The sequence below is a fragment of the Euprymna scolopes genome, chromosome 46 (assembly GCF_053919585.1).
Source record: "Euprymna scolopes isolate OS-2025 chromosome 46, ASM5391958v1, whole genome shotgun sequence".
In the NCBI taxonomy this organism is placed as follows: Eukaryota; Metazoa; Mollusca; class Cephalopoda; order Sepiida; family Sepiolidae; genus Euprymna; species Euprymna scolopes.
This window is the reverse complement of record NC_136527.1, coordinates 100,651,245-100,670,297: the sequence shown is the minus strand read 5'-3', so window position 1 is coordinate 100,670,297 and position 19,053 is coordinate 100,651,245. Positions and strand designations below refer to the sequence as shown.

Sequence of the window (19,053 nt, the reverse complement as noted above, 5' to 3'; positions counted from 1 at the left end):
ACTATTTACTTCAAAAGTGCTCAATACGTAGGTAGAGCTAGTTAGTAAGTTATAAAATGTAAATGGCGATTAAGCTACACTGAATATTCCGCGTTTCATCCACTCTAGGATTCTTCAGGCTTATGCACCTAAGCCTGAAGAGTCCTAGAGTGAATGAAACACGGAATATTCAGTGTAGCTTAATCGCCATTTACATTTTATAACTTACTATATATATATATATATATATATATATATATATATATACAGGGAAAGTTGGGAGTGCATCTAAAATTAAAATTTCAGACAGAATTTTATGGAAATGTTGATATTTCGACTATCATGTTTTCATGCTTATCCACATTTCCATAGACTAATTTTACATATATATGTCATCCCTAGACAATGGAGCTAGACAACCACTCATCCCAAGCCAGAGATTAAATCTAGCCTGACAAATGTTTAGATTGGACTTGAGGACGACTATGTTGTAGTCAGCTGGAAAGCAAGCCAGAGAGACTGAGTTCCACAGACAGGCAATTCTAGGAAAGAAGTTTTGTTCATTGATTCTGTATTTAGATTTAGGCACACATACAGAGTGGGGGAAATTTGTGATAGTGGTTATAGCTAAATGAGTGATTTTTTTTGTGAAACTTTGGCAATGGGGGGGGGGTCATAGATTGGAGCTCAGACGAGCACTTGCCATGGAAATCCTGAAACAATTGTGTCATACATTATCTTATATACGTATATCTGTACGTATAGGGTGGAACGATAATGTTGTCGCCCTAAAGCACTACAGTTTTATTTAAAAACTTTTATTGAAAAAAATCACTTCAGGTAACTTGATTATGTAGTAGAGCTGACGTCTATTCAATGTAGCCGCCTTCAGCCTCAATCACTGCCTCGATATGGGTCTGGAAAATTACAATATATTTATAAATAATGTTTTGTATTTTTTAGGTGGTAGATCATTTAGACTTAGTTATGTCATAAGTAGAGCTGTGACAACAGCATATTCTTTTCATTGTTTTGACTCTCGAGTGTGTATCCGTTGATATCTTATATGCTTTTATATAGAGTGATGTCGTTAACTGTGTCGGATTTATACTCGAGAGTGAAAACAATGAAAAGAATATGCTGTTGTCACAGCCCTAGTCATAAGTAACTCTGATGCTGAAAGTGTGTGTGCACCCCTGGCTTACATCTTTCCCCTGCTCTGTGGCCGTGAAGGTGGTTCCTGTTAAAAGTTATATTGGGTGAAGCTATACAATTGTCGCTCTAAAGAAAACAACGCCACAAAAAAAAATCAATTCAAGTAACTTGATTATGTAGTAGAGCTGACATCTATTCAATGTAGCCGCCTTCAGCCTCAATCACTGCCTTGATACATGTCCGGAACTGAGAGGATGCCTTTTCTACAAGCGTTGGCAGGAGCTTGGCTAATATTCGGCAGATGGCAGCCACCTAATTGCACCAGGGGATCACCACACTCTTCAACACATCCAGGTACACTTTGGTGTTGACTTTCACGTCGACTTCGAAGATGTGAGGTGGAATAATATGACCCTCACTTGAAACGACACCAAAAACCATAACTGTGATCAGAAACTTCGTTGAGCTCTGCCCTCAAACGTTCAACCGTCCAGATTTGCATTTTGAAGGTGTTGGCAATGGTCCTGTTGTGATAACTTGGATTCGTAGAGAGCATGAATTGTACAGCGGTACATCTCCAGTCTCGTTCGTTGAACATTGTGTTACTTTTAGACCTGATAGGAGGCTCCTATCGCTCTTGGGATTTGTGCACAACTGGCACACGAGTAGGTGGTCTGCAACAACAACAAAAAAAACAACAACAAAAAAAACAAAACAAAAACCGATTTTCATCAAACAAATAGAATCATGTCTTTTCTCTTTTCTAGCGCGACAATTTTATCGTTCCGTCAATTATTAGTTTCTCCACTTTATGATCCACAACTAACTAAACTCTCATAGGCCCTGCACTATCGTCAAATCTCCAACCTCTGTCGCACCACCGCAATGTTGCATTCCTGCGTTTGTTTTGCAAGTACTTTAATGGAATACTCTGAACCTTTAGCACTTATGACCTCTTGACATGCATACTTCCGACTAACCTGAAATGCAGCAAAATCCCACCCCCACACAGTAGAAATTCCTAGATGCCAGAAAGCGTTCTATTCTAATAGTTTCTTACCTCAAACTACTACGCTTTGGAATTGCCTTCCTGTTTCTCTGACTATACTCATGCACAAACGTTTAAATGTAATGCAAACAGGCATATTGCTGCCCAACTCCCCACAGTCCTCTGCTAGACATGATCCCAAATAGTAGCCTCTTACATCCACGTGGCAATACGCCTTGTTTGGATTGAAAAGGATAAAAATATCTACATTCTTTATAAAAGTGTGGCATATATGACCAAGTTAGATTTACCAACGATATGTGTCTGTTCTGGATGGTGTAATGGTTTGTACTCCCCACCAAGGGGAACCAAATTACGTGGATACTGTAAGAAAATCGGTGATTTGTGTTCTTATGCCTGAGCCCATGATTGGCTGGGGATGGTGATGACATCGCTCCAGTGATATGCCAACTAGTAGATGGTGTGCAGCAAAAAAAAAAATAGTTTTCATCAAATGGAAATGGAACCATGTTGTCTTTTCTAGTGCAAAAATTTTATCATTCCACTATGTGTGTGTGTGTTTCTTGTTATTTTGTTTCTATGCATTCAACGTGAAAAAATTAACGTTACTCTATTCTGTTATTGTTCTCACAAAGGATAAGGTAATTAGTCTTGGGAGAATATCGGAAGGGTTAGGAGTTGGTACATTTTTTTTTTTTTTTTAAAATTTGTTTACATATACTTGAGTCAGCATAATTTCTAGGTGGTTAGATATGAAAGGATTTTCTTGGTAAATAAAAAAAAATCTATCTACATAATGTTTTCTTGCGTTGAATTTAGTGATGCACATCCGCGACCCATAAAACTGTCTCCTGCCTTTTCAGCTTGTCTCATGAATCGTGGCGTCTCACCAGGTAGGGCAAGTTTCATAACAACGTCGAAGGCGGGCGTTGATAGACAAGTGTAAATGTACCACGGTCCTGTTGCGTCTCTGCTAGGGCTCGAAACCAATTTTATAAAACCCTGAACTGAAGGCTGCTGTGAGAAAGGTGGGCTCTGTCTACCATGCTAGAAGGTAACTCACACCTAAGAGTATCCTGTATCTCCACAAAGCCACTGTTCGACCACACATCGAATATTGCTCTCACATCTGGGCTGATACATCTGCCTCTACTCTTTCGTTCCTAGGGTTAAAAAAAAAAAGTGTTTGGTCCTGGATATGACCTTAAACTATATCCGATGGTGAGGCCCCCAGCTTGCGGGCTTTGGGGAGTGTGGAGCCACCCTTTAATTGCCATTGTTCCCAGGTCCACTCTAACCTGGAGTGGTAGTACCTGTTAGGGTCCCAACTATGAGTTAAATAGAAACCGACTTGAAAACAACAAATATATTCTATTAAAAATTTTTCTTGAAAATCACTGGATTCGGCATTAAATAACCTGAAAAGGATTGATATGCCGTAAAACAAAAACAACCAACCAATCAAAAACGTGTTACCAACCTAACAGGTCCTACACTTTTGTGGTCCTGGATATGACCTTAAACTATATCCGATGGTGAGGCCTCACCTTGCGGGTTTTGGGGAGTTGCCACCCTTTAATTGCCATTGCTCCCAGGTCCACTCTAACCTGGAGTGGTAGTACCTGTTAGGGTCCCAATTATGGGTTAAATAGAAACTGACTTGAAAAAAGCAAATATATTCTATTAAAAAGTTTCGGTAAATTTTTAGATTAGGTCCACCTCCACAATTTTCTTATAAATGACAACTTTTATAGGTTTTCGACTATGCTGAATACAGAAATCGTAATTAAATTTTGCAGAAATAAGTAGTTATCGAGATATAAAAAATTGTATAATGCATTGTAATCTCTGGCTGCCATCTTTTTTACATGCATGCACCATAAACAAATCTACGCGCGTAACAAAGATGGCCGTCAAAGAATACAATGAATAAAACAACTATTTATATCTCGATAGCTACTTATTTCTGCAAAATTTCCGTATTCAGCATAGTCGAAAACCTATAAAAGTCGTCATTTAAAAGAAAATTGTGGAGGTGGACCTAATCTAAAAAAAAAAATACCAAACTTTTTCTTCAGAATCACTGGATTCGGCATTAAATAACCTGAAAAGGGTTGATATGCCGTAAAACAAAAACAGCCAATCAACAACCTACACACTATCGGTCAAACTGTCGGCAAAACTCCCAACCTTTGTCCAATTATTTTAGATTATCGCGTGTGTTAATTCATCGGAATTAATCTCTGGAAGCTATAGTGTTTATAAAATAGTGTTATAAAATAGTGTTTATAAAATAGTGTTTATAAAATAGTGTTCATTAAAAGGTAGAGCTGTATTTACTTGATTTTTTTTTAACTGCACATGTGCATACATGTTTCAGCTACGATTTCTTTGTCTTTGTCAAAATCGTGCTTCCTCAGGTCGACAATAGATTTTGAAAAAAAACAGGTGACCTGGCAACGCTTGACTTTACAAAAATCTGCAACTGAAACATGTATGCACATATGTAGCCAAACACTGTTTGTATAAATAATGTCACGCATATGAACTGATTAAAAATAAACCAAGATAAATGTACAAAATGTATAATGATTTTTTTCAATTTTGACCCATTGTTTGACCCCTTAAAAACTATTTTAACCGGCTAAAGACCCATTAAAAACTATTTTAACCGGCTAAAGACCCATTAAAAACTATTTTAACCGGCTAAAGACCCATTAAAAACTATTTTAACCGGCTAAAGACCCATTAAAAACTATTTTAACCGGCTAAAGGTCCATGAAAGAATGGTCCATAAAAAACCCAATCATTTAAAGCCTCTTGCACCACCCTGCGACTTTTAATTTCGGAGGAGATATAGTTTGAAAATATGGTGGCAGACAGAACTAGTGCCTTTTATAAATTAGATTAGAATGGTCACGAGATTCAGGTTCAATCATCAATCAAATTATACCAAACTATAGAAATAATACAACAAAAAAAGGTAGTTCGCTTGAAGCATTATTAGTAAATATATATGAAGGAGTATAAGAAGGCTATAGCAATGCAGACAACAGGCTGCTGTATTGACGTGACTTATGAGCAAAAAAGGACAAACGAAAGAAGGTCTTATTTGCTTTTGTTATATTTTAATTTCGTATATTTATTTTTAAAGATAATCACAATAAAAATCAGTAAACGTGAACTTAATCTTTGATATAACCAGAATGATGAAGGTCCTAATATTTCGAGATAAAATCTCTTTTTCAAAAGAAAAGGGATCAAAGAATGTCCTTCAAGGAAAAAAAAAAAAACATTGAAGATATAAATCGGAACCGGAGATGGAAACAGGTCAGTTGTAAAGCAGAAATACGTTTGACACTTAAGGTTATCTTAATACTTGATGATTCTTTGCAAAACGCTGAGTATTATAAGGTGAGGATTAGGGTTAAGTGGAGTAATTCTGAGGAAGAGTGCTGCCCTCCCTTATATCTATATTTAGTTGACCTGACATGGAAGATTTATATCTAATCTGTTGCCAAGGTAGCTGGAAAAACGATTATCTAATTCCCGACGTGCGTGTACAGGAGCCTTATACATCCTGAAATGAAAGACTGTTGGCACATCTGGGAAGGAGCCGCCCGTAGCACCCATATTCTGCCTTGACAAAGTTCAAAAGTGGTTTCGAAATCTAGTTAGTGATGCCCGTTTCTCTTGCCTGCAATCTATTTTCTCATAGACGAGATGTTGCAAGCCTGTCTCGGCTCTGTAGTTATTTCCATGGCAAGTGTCCGTCTGAGCTTCAACTTTTGGTGCCCTCTTGCCAAATTTTCATGTATTAAATAATATATTACACATTGGTTTTAGGATTTTCATAGCAAGTGCTCGTCTGAGCTTTAATCTATAGCTCTCTTTTAGCTACAACCACTACAAACAATTTCCCCCCACTCTCTATCTGTGCCTGAATATAAACGCAGATTCCATAAACAGAGCTTCTCTCCTAGAACTATCTACATGTGGAACACTGTTCTTCTGGCCTGCTTTCCAGCTGACTACAACATGGTCGTCTTCAAGTCCAATGTAAACAAGTTCTTGTTGAGCTTTTCCCTTAAATAATCAAATTCTACCCAATTTCCACGACTAACGATCATGGTGCTGTTGTCTCAGTGACCACTGTACACTCACTAACCCTTATCCTCGAGTAGCCTTCAGGCCTTGATTAGTTGTAACTCTTTGGTTGAGATAAAAAAGGAGAGTAGACCTTAATGTCACTTTCTACTATGGTCAATCTGTTGTTATATTTCATCGAAATGATCAAAGTCACAATACAGTGGTTCTGGAACCTTCAGATTAATGGAAACCTGTTTGATCCCCTCCAGATGATAGCAGTGACCTTGGTAAATAGCAAGGTCACTTGACCTTCAAAACAAACCTGGGTATATACGTGCCTTATCACGATATCATGTCAATATTTAAAGTATCCCTTGAGATAATATTTAAAGGGGAAAACTAGAAATTCTTTCTAAAGGAGGTACTTGACATTAAATCAGTTTTGTTTTAAAATAAATGAAAAACAATTTTTTTTCTCTTTCTCACTATATCCATATATATATATATATATATATATATATATACAGGGTGACCCCCCTCCCCAAACAAAAACAAAAGCTAAATGGAGGCCATTTAGAACATATGCTGTAGAACGGAGAAAAAAATAGCCAAAGACCCTCGTGTTTTAATGTGATGTTTTGAATATAATAAACTAGTTATGACCAAAGTTTCATTTCATTCGGATAAAACACTAAAAAACGGGGCCTAATTAGAGTTGAGGCCCGTTTAATTTCGGTCACCCTGTATATATCTCCAGAGGAAGTCTTGCAATAAAGACGAACCCTTGACCAACACATAACTCGGTTTATTCTTTTTTTATCTATTTCGTTGGAATACTATTTCCCTTATTCTCATCACATATATATATATATATATCTCTGTGTGTGTGTGTATATATATATATATATAGATATAGATATATATATAGATAGATAGATAGATGTTATTTGTTTTTTTTGCGATACGTTTTTGAATGAATTCAATTATTTACGAAAGTGCATTTTTACCTAAATGCGAGTTGGGAATAATTTTCCATTTAACCAGTTTGGTACCCCCACATATATATTATTTTTAAAATATAATCATCCACTGACACGTGTTTCGTCGTCTACGACTCATCAGAGTAGTTGAATCTCGCTAGATTCAACCACTCTGATGAGTTGTAGACAACGAAACACGTGTCAGTGGATAATTATATTTTAAAAATAATATATATATATATATATATATATTTACACACATACACGAGATGCAAGATTATCTCCTAAACTAATGAACATATCATCAGCTACTAAGTGTGAGGGTGGGTAATGTGAGTTATATTTAGTTTTATGCAAAAAAGGGGACAAATAGTGTGAAAGCCCTTTGTGAAAATTCAGATAGATCCGTTATATGTGTGTATCTTTTTTTATAAAAGAATAATGAATTTCTTTATATTTTGGAAAAAAAACAAAAAAGTGAAAGCGTTTGATTCATAGCTGTTAATATAATTTTTCCTGTCTGTGGTTTATCAAAAAATTTATTTAAAAAAAAAAAAGGAAGAATGAATTTGAAACTTAAATGAGCGGACATTTTTAACGATGAACCATGCTCATCTCAATATAAAAGCCAAGTACGTCCAAGGATGGAATACTGCTGCCACATCTGGGCAGGAGCTGCTAAAAACAGCCTATCCTGCCTTGACAGAGTACAAAATAGACTTCATAGCTAAGTGGAAGATGCCCTTTTCTCTCTCCCACAGAAGATACGCTGTGAGCCTATCCTTGTTTTATCGTTACTTCCATGGCAGGTGCTCGTCTGAACTCCAATCTCTGGTCCCCCCTCGCCAATCCTTGTTTTATCGTTACTTCCATGGCAGGTGCTCGTCTGAACTCCAATCTCTGGTCCCCCCTCGCCAATCCTTGTTTTATCGTTACTTCCATGGCAGGTGCTCGTCTGAACTCCAATCTCTGGTCCCCCCTCGCCAATCCTTCACGAAAAACACCCGTCTAGCTGAATCCACTGTGAAAAATTTTCCCCACTCTTCATCCGTGCCTAAATCAAAACGTAGATTCCATGAACAAAGCTTCTTTCTTAGAACTGCACGCCTGTGGAACTCTGTTCCGTCTGCCTGCTTCCCACCTGACTACAACTTGGATGTCTTCAAGTCCAATGTTAACAAGTTCCTAATGAACCGCCCTCTTAAGTAAACACTTCATTAAATCTCCACACTAACGTACTGTACTTGCAATAACCCTTATCCCTGAGTGGCTTCCGGGCCTTGATAAGTGGTGACCACCATGTAAACAACAAAAAAACTGTCTTATTGATGCCGCTTTTAACATTTAGCATCTTATATTTTGTTATTTAGTCTTCTAACATAAGCACGTCTGCCAGACACAAGTAATTTTGTTCATAGCCAAAACAGATCTTTCTCAGTCTACCAAAAAAAACCCAAAAAAAACATGTATACACATAAAAAACACTTCGCAGTTCAGACTTGAATTTTTTTGATGAGATGTGAATGCTTGTGTTATGTTGATTAATCAGATTATTATTCTCAGCTTGGGTGTTGTTAGCACAAACTTTTCGGTAGTTGCAACCTGCGACCTTCTTTGGGTGTTGAGAACATCCTTCTTTTCCTGATAAGGAAAAAGAGGGTTGGCTCTAGATTACAAGAATTCGAACCGTGAGTTTGAGGATGGGTCTGTAGATGATAAGGTTAGGGTTCAATCATTAGGGGTCACAAAGATATTTGTTAAAGGCTTTCCTATGGCTCAATTTTGCGGAATATCTATGCTAATTGTTAATATTAGTGAAAAGTGTTTTACAAAACAGAGAATCGCTATCCATACATATACATATATATATATATATATATATATATATATTAAGTAATGTGATTTATAATTTAAAAGTTTTAAAATTTTTAAAATTTAAAAATCAAAATTTAATTAAATTAAAAATCAGTTTCATAAGAAGGAACAACAACAAAGTCAGATAATTGACTTTGTTGTTGTTCCTTCTTATGAAACTGATTTTTAATTTAATTAAATTTTGATTTTTAAATTTTAAAAATTTTAAAACTTTTAAATTATAAATCACATTACTTAATATTGAATTAGCTCTAGGACATTTAACTATCGAGCTTATTATATATCTAAATTACAATGAGCATTTCCTGTATTTTAATTAAACTAGTAATTTCACTATTACATTAAAATACACTTAGCTCTTTAGACTATTATTCTAATCTCCTTTAAATTATATATATATATATATATATATATATATATATATATATCCGATAATGGACTACCCAGGTTGTATCAACTTCTCTTTTCGTATAATTTTCTCCATATAATTATCCACAACCACTCAAAGAACTATTTTCAATAATTGTGCTGAAAAGCAAAATAGCGTCCATTCGCAGCTGAACATTTTGCTAACTGCATTTCATTTCCTCTGATGATATGTGCCATTGTTGAAGATCCATGGATTAAGGAAATTAAAATAACCCTTTCTATATATTCCTTTGTCAAGCAATAAATTCTTAAATCGAATATATGCCTCTATATGTTGTTTTTTTTCAGAATTTAAAATTAAACCACGAAACTTGTGTGTGTGTGTGTGTGTGTATATATATATATATATATTTTTCAAACACGATGTAAGGGAGGCAACTCTAAAAATTAGATATACAAATTTAGGTACTTGTACAGTTTAATCAAGACATTAAAAAAATGAAAATACTAAAAAAAAAAAAGGTTATATTATACGAAAAAGAAATTCACTTAATTTCATCAAGTAGTTTTTATTTTACAGCGAAAAAATAATTTTTATGATACCGAGAAAAAGGCTCGATTTTTAGGAAGAAAAGCTAGTTATTTAGATGGGGAGGGAGTGTCGGCGCTTTAACTGGAGTTTTGGCGTGTTCAACAAATTTCATAATGGCTGACTTCAACGCGATCTCATAAAAATGTGTTTTTCTGCTGGAAAAAAACAAAAAACAAAAAAAAACTACTCAATCAAATTAAATAAAGTTTCTGTTTTGGAGATCTTCAGTCCAAAACGGATACGTACAATATAACTTTATTTTGATATTTTCATTTTTTTGCTGTCTTCATTAACCTGTACAAGTACCCAAATTTATATATACAGATATTAAATCCCCGAAACAGTGTTTCATGGTAAACAACTGATGATCCCTTAAATTACCATTAGTACTATAGTGAATTCGAGAGAGCAAGTTGATGCATTGATTGCAGGTGATTGAATGACGGACTAAATAGTTTTCTAACGAATGATAAGAAATATAAAATTAAATTTTTTTTTATACAGTTTTAAAGGTTAAAAAACTTCCAAGACTATTTAAAGTGATGTGTAAACAAATCGAGCTTAGGTATTTCGGACGATGTCAATACATTGTTTATTCACGACTCGCTCAGCAGCCTCCGATTAGCATAATGGTTAGGAGCTTTGACTGTTGTACAGGCGGTCAGGTTTCAATCCTGGCTTGAGGTAGTTGTCTGTCTAGCCGCACTGATGAGCTGTGAAACAGTACTGTATATGGATGACATATATATATATATATATATATGTCATATATATATATATATATGTCATATATATATATATATATATGTCATATATATATATATATATATATATATATGTCATATATATATATATATATGTCATATATATATATATATATATATGTCATATATATATATATATGTCATATATATATATATATATATATATATGACATATATATATGTCATATATATATATATATGACATATATATATATATGACATATATATATATGACATATATATATATATATATATATGTCATATATATATATATGTCATATATATATATATGTCATATATATATATATATATATATATATATATATATATATGTCATATATATATATATGTCATATATATATATATATGTCATATATATATATATATGTATTATATATATATATATATGTCATATATATATATATGTCATATATATATATATGTCATATATATGTCATATATATGTCATATATATATATGTCATATATATATATATATATGTCATATATATATATATATATGTCATATATATATATGTCATATATATATATATGTCATATATATATATATATGTCATATATATATGTCATATATATATGTCATATATATATATATGTCATATATATATATATGTCATATATATATGTCATATATATATATATATATGTCATATATATATATATATGTCATATATATATATGTCATATATATATATATGTCATATATATATATATATGTCATATATATATATATATATATATGTCATATATATATATATGTCATATATATATATATGTCATATATATATATATGTCATATATATATATATATATATATGTCATATATATATGTCATATATATATATATATATATATATATATATATATATATATGTCATATATATATATATATATATATATGTCATATATATATATATGTCATATATATATATATATATATGTCATATATATATATATGTGATATATATATATATATGTCATATATATATATATGTGATATATATATATATATATGTCATATATATATATATGTGATATATATATATATATATATATATATATGTGATATATATATATATATATATGTGATATATATATATGTCATATATATATATATATATATATATATATATATATGTGATATATATATATATATATATGTGATATATATATATGTCATATATATATATATATATGTGATATATATATGTCATATATATATATATATATATATGTGATATATATATATGTCATATATATATATATATATATATGTCATATATATATATGTCATATATATATATATGTCATATATATATATAGATATATATGTCATATATATATATAGATATATATGTCATATATATATAGATATATATGTCATATATATATATAGATATATATGTCATATATATATATAGATATATATGTCATATATATATATATAGATATATATGTCATATATATATAGATATATATGTCATATAGATATATATGTATATATAGATATATAGATATAGATATATATAGATATATAGATATAGATATATATAGATATAGATATATATATATATATATATGTTGTTAATTTGTTTTTGTTAGCGATACTTTTTGAATGAATTCAATTATTTATGCGAAAGTGCATTTTTACCTAAATGCAAGTTCGGAATAATTTCCCCTTTGACCAATTTGGTACCCACTAAATGGGGAGCGGCATATATATTATTTTTAAAATATAATTATCCACTGACACGTGTTTTGTCGTCGATGACTCATCAGAATGGCTGAATCTAGCGAGATTTAAAATATATCTTAACGTTTGACAAAATATAATTGACGTTTTTGTTTATTCTGTTTTTTTTTTTTTTTCTTTTATTACATTTTCACCCGAAACAAGGCACATTGCCATTTTTTGTAGAGGGCTAGTATCGGGGACATAAGCGTCAGGGGTACTGTGTAGGAAGTTAGGCAGCAAGATGTCGGCTCACGTTGCACTTGAACTTCTGCATGTCAGTGCAGTCGGAGAAGCAGGGACCCGGAAGGGAATTCCAAAGTCTAGCTGTTCTGGGGAAGAAACTACTGGAGTAGAAGGCTCTCTTGCATCTAAGGATCTCTACTGTGAAGGGGTGGGATTTAGCTGCTTGTCGGGGGGGTATTTACGTTGAGGGGGCACAAGTGCTTGCAGTTTGTCAGAGCATTCACTGTTAAAGTACTTATAGAACAGGCAGAAGGATGCAACATCTCGTTGATGTGACAGAGGCTGAAGTTTAGCTGACAGTTCAGGACCTATCCGATTGGCGACTCTCTTTTGAACCTCGTCTAGGAGCGAGAGACTAGTGGCAGATACACCAGCCCAAATATGACAACAATACTCCATACATGGGCGAATGGTGGCCTTATAAAGGTATAGGATACTTTCAGGCGTTAATAGCTTTCTAGCACGGTAGAGAGAACCCACCTTCTTCGCTGCGGCCCTGGCAATGTTCTCAATGTAATTGTTCCATGTTTTGCATCCTTTCCGTCATCCGACTAACGGTCTTTACTTCTGGCAGGAACTGGCTGATGTAATCGCCATGTTTGTTGTAAGTCCAAGGATTTTGCAATCTTTCTGGATTCATCGTCTGAGATTAATCTTATGAGTTTTTAACAATTTAAGAGTTTTTTTGTTGATTTCTGGATTCATGATGAAATGTCTATTAACCAATGAAAACCAGAATTTTATTTTAGACCATTTAAAACTATGAATGAATTTGCGCATGCGTAAAACTAATAGAAATAGGTTGGCAAGTTGAAATGAACATTTTGCGTTCCAACTTGCTGACATATTTCTGTATGTGTCATCCATCCAAACAATATACTCGTTATAAACCATCCTTGGTGTATGATTGCTATTTCCTGTTAATTTTGGTGTTATGTGACTCGTAGTTTAAGAGTTTATCGGTTAAATATTTACACAGACACGCACACATAGGTCTACTATTTTTTTTATATTGATTTCTTCTTCCTGGTTCAATGTAACTTTACTCAAGCAAAAAGTGATAAAAAAAAAATAAACTAAAAATAGACTTCGTAGCCTCGTAGGAGATGTCCTTTTCTCTTCCTTGCAACCTCTATCTCACAGAAGAGATGTTGCGAGTTTGTCTCTGCATGGAAAGTGTTCGACTGAGCTTCAATCTATGGTCCCCTCTCGCAAAACTTTCACAAGAAACACTCGTCTAGCTGTAAACACTATCAATAATTCCCCCCACTCTTTATCTGTGCCTAAACCTAAACGTAGATTCCATGAACAAAGCTTCTTTCTTAGAACTGCACGCCTGTGGAATTGTCTTCCGTTTTCCTGCTTTCCGGCTGACTACAATATGGTTGTCTTCAAGTCTAACGTAAATAAGTTCTTGATGAGCCGTTCCATATAAGTTATCAAATTTACCAAATTTTCATTACTGTTAGAAATTCGCTCAATATATGTTACCGTGACATAACTTGACATATATTCCGTGTTTTTTTAACAGTATTTTGTCTAGTTTATTATTTATAATACCTTTTCCCGAACTTACCGTGTTAAAGAGAGAGTTGGGCGCCATTTTGAATTTTCCAATACATCGGTAAACACTGCATATTTTTCGAGCTGAATAAACATGTTACATTGAATAAAAACACGAGAATTATATCCAGTTTGGTAGGAAAGTAACTTATCTTGCCTTTGATAACATTTATTTGTTATATATTTGTTTTTTAACTACTTTTTCGAATCTATGTGTACAGTAATACAAACCCAAAAATTGATTAAACAAATCGAAAAATATAACAGACCAGCAGGGAGACCCGACGTTGCCTGGGATGGAATGATGATCAACGAATGTTTCTCACTTCCCATATTTTTGATGGAATATCCCATTTTTCAATCAAATCGATTCATTACCTGCTCTGATTGGGCACCCGTCACGATGCACCTGGACGAAGCTTTACATGTCTCTTTCAGCGATTTAGTTCACAATATATTGTAGTCTACATTGCACTGTAGAGAACCTACTGTTGATTTGAATTAAAATACCATATTATATATTATACAATATTATACAACTGGGTAATGCCGTGTGACCTGCTAGTATATAGATAAAGAATTTTTTTTTTTAAAAGTCGTCATTCGTGAAATTATCGAGCCACTCAAAGATAAGTTTTAGAAGTCTGTGCGTGTGAACAAAAAAACAAACCCTAAAATCTCCAAATTGAAACCGAATTAAAAATGCAGATATTCGACAAAGGACTCAATATTCTATCAGTTAGAGCTATATCAAAGATAGGCTAGATGCATTTATATTATCATTTAACACACCGATCATCAGATGTGTCTCCAACTGACACCAATTTAATTAACTTGATACAAATTGGAGACATTTCTTATGATCGGTGATATGGTGAAACTGCAGTAGGGTGTTAAACTCTGTATGATTATATATATATAAGACACTGATAGAATTCAGATGAAAAATCCTGATAGATATTACTTGAAATGATACTTTCAAGGAGATCCCAGCCAAAAAGGAAAAGCTCAATATTTAAGAATAGAGCAATATATAAGTTTTGTGGTTAAATTATAAATTCTGAAAAAAAAAAAAAACAACATATAAAGACATATATTCAATTTAAGAATTTAATGCTTGACAAAAGGAATATATAGAAGGGTTATTTTAATTTCCTTAATCCATGGATTTTCAACAATGACTCATCAGAAGAAATGAAATGCAGTTAGCAAAATGTTTAGGGAAATTAAAATAACCCCTTCCATATATTCCTTTGTCAAGCAATAAATTCTTAAATCGAATATATGTCTTTATATGTCGTTTTTTCAGAATTTAAAATTGAACCACGAAACATATATATATATATATATATATATATATATATATATATATATATATGTGTTTGTTTTTGTTTTTGCAATACGTTTTGAATGAATTCAATTATTTACGAAAATGCATTTTTACCTAAATGCGAGTTGGGAATAATTTCCCCTTTGACCAATTAACTAAGTAAATCGCGGTATATCCAAACAGTCGTACGAGATAGGTGAGCGGTAAGGGGTTTAGGCTCATTACCGTGTGGTCCCGATTTCGAATCTCGCTAGATTCAGCCACTCTGATGAGTTGTAGATGACGAAACATGTGTCCATGGATAATTATATTTTAAAAATAAATCTATATATATATATATATATATATATATATGTCATAATCACGTTGACACACCGGTTCCTGCTGGATCACTGAAGTTAAACAACGTTAAACCTGGCCAGTACTAAATGGGTGACCATTTGTGGCTTGCAGGTGTTGTATGTGCTCTCCGCTTATCTTGGCATTGTTTCCAGTCGTCTGGCACTTTTCCTTGCCACTGGACTCAAACAGTGTCGATTCAGGAGTGGTGTGGTTGGTGATTGCTCAACCCTTGCCTCATAATTACACGTGCAGCTGCCCCTACAAGGGGTATCCTTTGTCTTTCGAGACTGATCAGAAGCATCGAATATTGTTGATTTTATAAAATTATTTTTGATATATAACGGCTTGCATTAAAGTTTAAAATGCAAAAGTCAAGTATCCTGCTTCAGTTGTGCTCTAACCATAAATATTCATTCCGAACGCGCCTCTGTCATATTAAAGAACCTGCTGTTGATTATACATGTTGGGCTTGTATGGTAAAGAAACTTCTCAAATGCACTTGTGATGTTAGGCTGTGTAAGGTGTTAACTTTAGTCAAAATCATCTGTTCCTTTTTTCATTGAATTATTTTGATTGTCGATACTTATCGAAGACGTTCCAACACAACACCTATCTAAGAACACTGCCAGGGACATAAAGTACATTTGTGTGATATTTTGTAAAAATCGACCTAGCTGTTTTCGAGTTCATAGGGAATGAACTCAAATAAATTTCCTTATATATAATAGTTGAGATATAGATTAAAAAAAAAAAAGATCGTTTAATAATATTTTTTGATCATCTTTCAATTTGTATATCGACTAACTTTAGAAACGTCCATCTTGAATTTATGCCAGTATGTCGGCAACTTACTAATTAAAATATTTTTCTTCCTATATTTTATGAGTAATACTAAACTGATTTTAATGTTAATAAATTCAGCATGTCATAATCTTTAAAAAATTTAAATTTTCAAATTAGTGCATATAGTCTTTTCGATAAAATTACACGAGTTGGTAAACAATGTTGTTACTAGTATTTGTTGTTTTTTTTTTAGTAAATGTTTTATTTTTCTATCTTATGTTTTATTGTAGATGTTAAATCTTATTTTTTTACCTATAATTTGACAATTATAAAGGCCAAAGGCCACTTGACATCACGAGTTAACGAGACAGGTGAATGGTTAGTTTTTTAGTTGCTTATATAAAAATAAACCATAAAAAAAACATTTACATGTTTAAATTGTTTCGTATAAATTAATTTTATATAGATTGCTTTATTTTGTTTTACTTTGTCTTAGCCAGTCTCTGTTCAAACTTTTTAGATAAACTAGCTTACAGAACATCCATACTGGATTTATGCCAGTGTGTCGGCTAATTTAATGTATTTATTTGTTTCCCCACCGAAGCAAATTTGGCACAAGGCCGTTTTTAATGTGGGGTAAAAACCAGCTCCCCTAAAAGTAGGCAAAAAGGGGACACTCTGGTTACCAAAAATAATAATTGTCCCAGTATAGAGGGTTTCCCCTCCATTGACTGATACAAATTATCTTAAGTGCAACATCTGCAGAACAGATGGTATTTATTTGCTCCCCCACCGAGCAAATTAGGCACAAGGCCGATTTTTAATGTGAGGAGTTAAGGGGAAATGGGGACCAACTCCCCGGGGAGTAGGGGAGCTGGATAGTGACAATTGGTATGAAGGGTTGCCCCTACATTGACTAAGGTCTTATATGTGGGGTCGCCCCCACATATGGTCTTTGCTTGCAGTATCTGCCGGAACAGATGGTATTTATTTGCTCCCCCACCGAGCAAATTAGGCACAAGGCCAATTTTTAATGTGAGGAGTGAAGGGAGGGGTAAGGGAAAAAGGGGGCCAGCTCCCGAGAGGTGGGAAATGGGAGCTGGTTAAAGGTCAGGCATGTGGGGTTGCCCCCACATCTGGTCTTTGCTAGTCATAGCTTGCAGTATCTGCCGGAACAGATACTACACTTTGATCTTATCCCGAAGGCCAAGAACAATAGAAAAAAGGTCGGCTAATTTATGTTTTTTCTTGTTGGCTTATTTTTATTTGTTTACTAGTTTAAATGCCAACACATCGAACATGTCATAAGTTTAAAAAAAAAAAAGGGATACAGTTTCTGGGTTAATGCATATTTGTTTTTCTGATAAAATTCATGGATCCGGAAACAATATGATTACGAAAATACTTTTTAATGAAAGTAATATTTTATTAATTGCACGTACCTGTCGTATAAACTTTTAAATTGTCAAATCTTCCGCCTTGGTATGTACTCTGGATGAGTCCTTAGTAAAAAAAAAAAAAATTAAAAAAATTTTTTTTTTTTTTTCTCCCTTTTTTTATGTCTGTGTACAGACTTTTTGAACAGCAGTTTTACTTCATTCAATCGTAGGCCATTTGTATTTTTCTTGGTTTACTGTTTTTTTGAGAGCCTTCAATATTGTTGTCACTGTCCACAAACGATTTTCAAACTGCGGTTAGGATTGCTGCATGGCTTTTATATATATATATATATATATATATATATATATAAAAGTAAATTCATCAGCAACCACCCTCGCTCCTCCTCCCCTTCCTGTCCTCCTCATCCTCCGTCTCTAGCCTATTTTATAAGAAGTTGTGTTTTGACTGTGTCTCAGACCCTGTCGAAAAGTGGGTGGTGACTTTCTTTTTTTCTATTTTTTTATTTTTTTAAAGAAAACAGTTCTTGGTTTAGGGTATAGATAAGATACGCTCTGGGGGAGATTTTTTTTAAATAAATAACTAAAAATCCAAATTTATTTTGTTTTCCTCTTGTCAAGAACTTCCTCTTTTTTTTTCTGACCATTTTGAGAAAAAAAAAAAAAAAGAAAATACTTATATGTTTAACTAGCATAGGTACCTGTTCTAGGGCAGGCTCATAGTACAGAGACAACTTGTGTTCTATCAATTATATACAAAAAAATTGCTTATAATGGGTTTTATTTCATTATTAAATAAATTCATAAGGCCCAATTTATCTTCCATCA

At 33.1% G+C, this 19,053-nt stretch overlaps 2 protein-coding genes across 39 annotated transcripts in view; one reads left to right on the top strand and one right to left on the bottom strand.

The window, feature by feature from the left end:
- Positions 1–18,560, bottom strand: part of LOC145271201 (podocan-like) — a 26,656-nt gene extending 8,096 nt beyond the window's left edge. Inside the window, exon 1 of the mRNA XM_080126766.1 lies at positions 18,271–18,560. The gene's annotated coding sequence lies outside the window, so the exon portion shown is untranslated. The remainder of the gene's footprint in view (positions 1–18,270) is intronic.
- The window catches only part of LOC145271199 (arf-GAP with coiled-coil, ANK repeat and PH domain-containing protein 2-like), a 636,480-nt gene that overhangs the window by 402,036 nt on the left and 215,391 nt on the right, over positions 1–19,053 (top strand). The window lies entirely within an intron of this gene.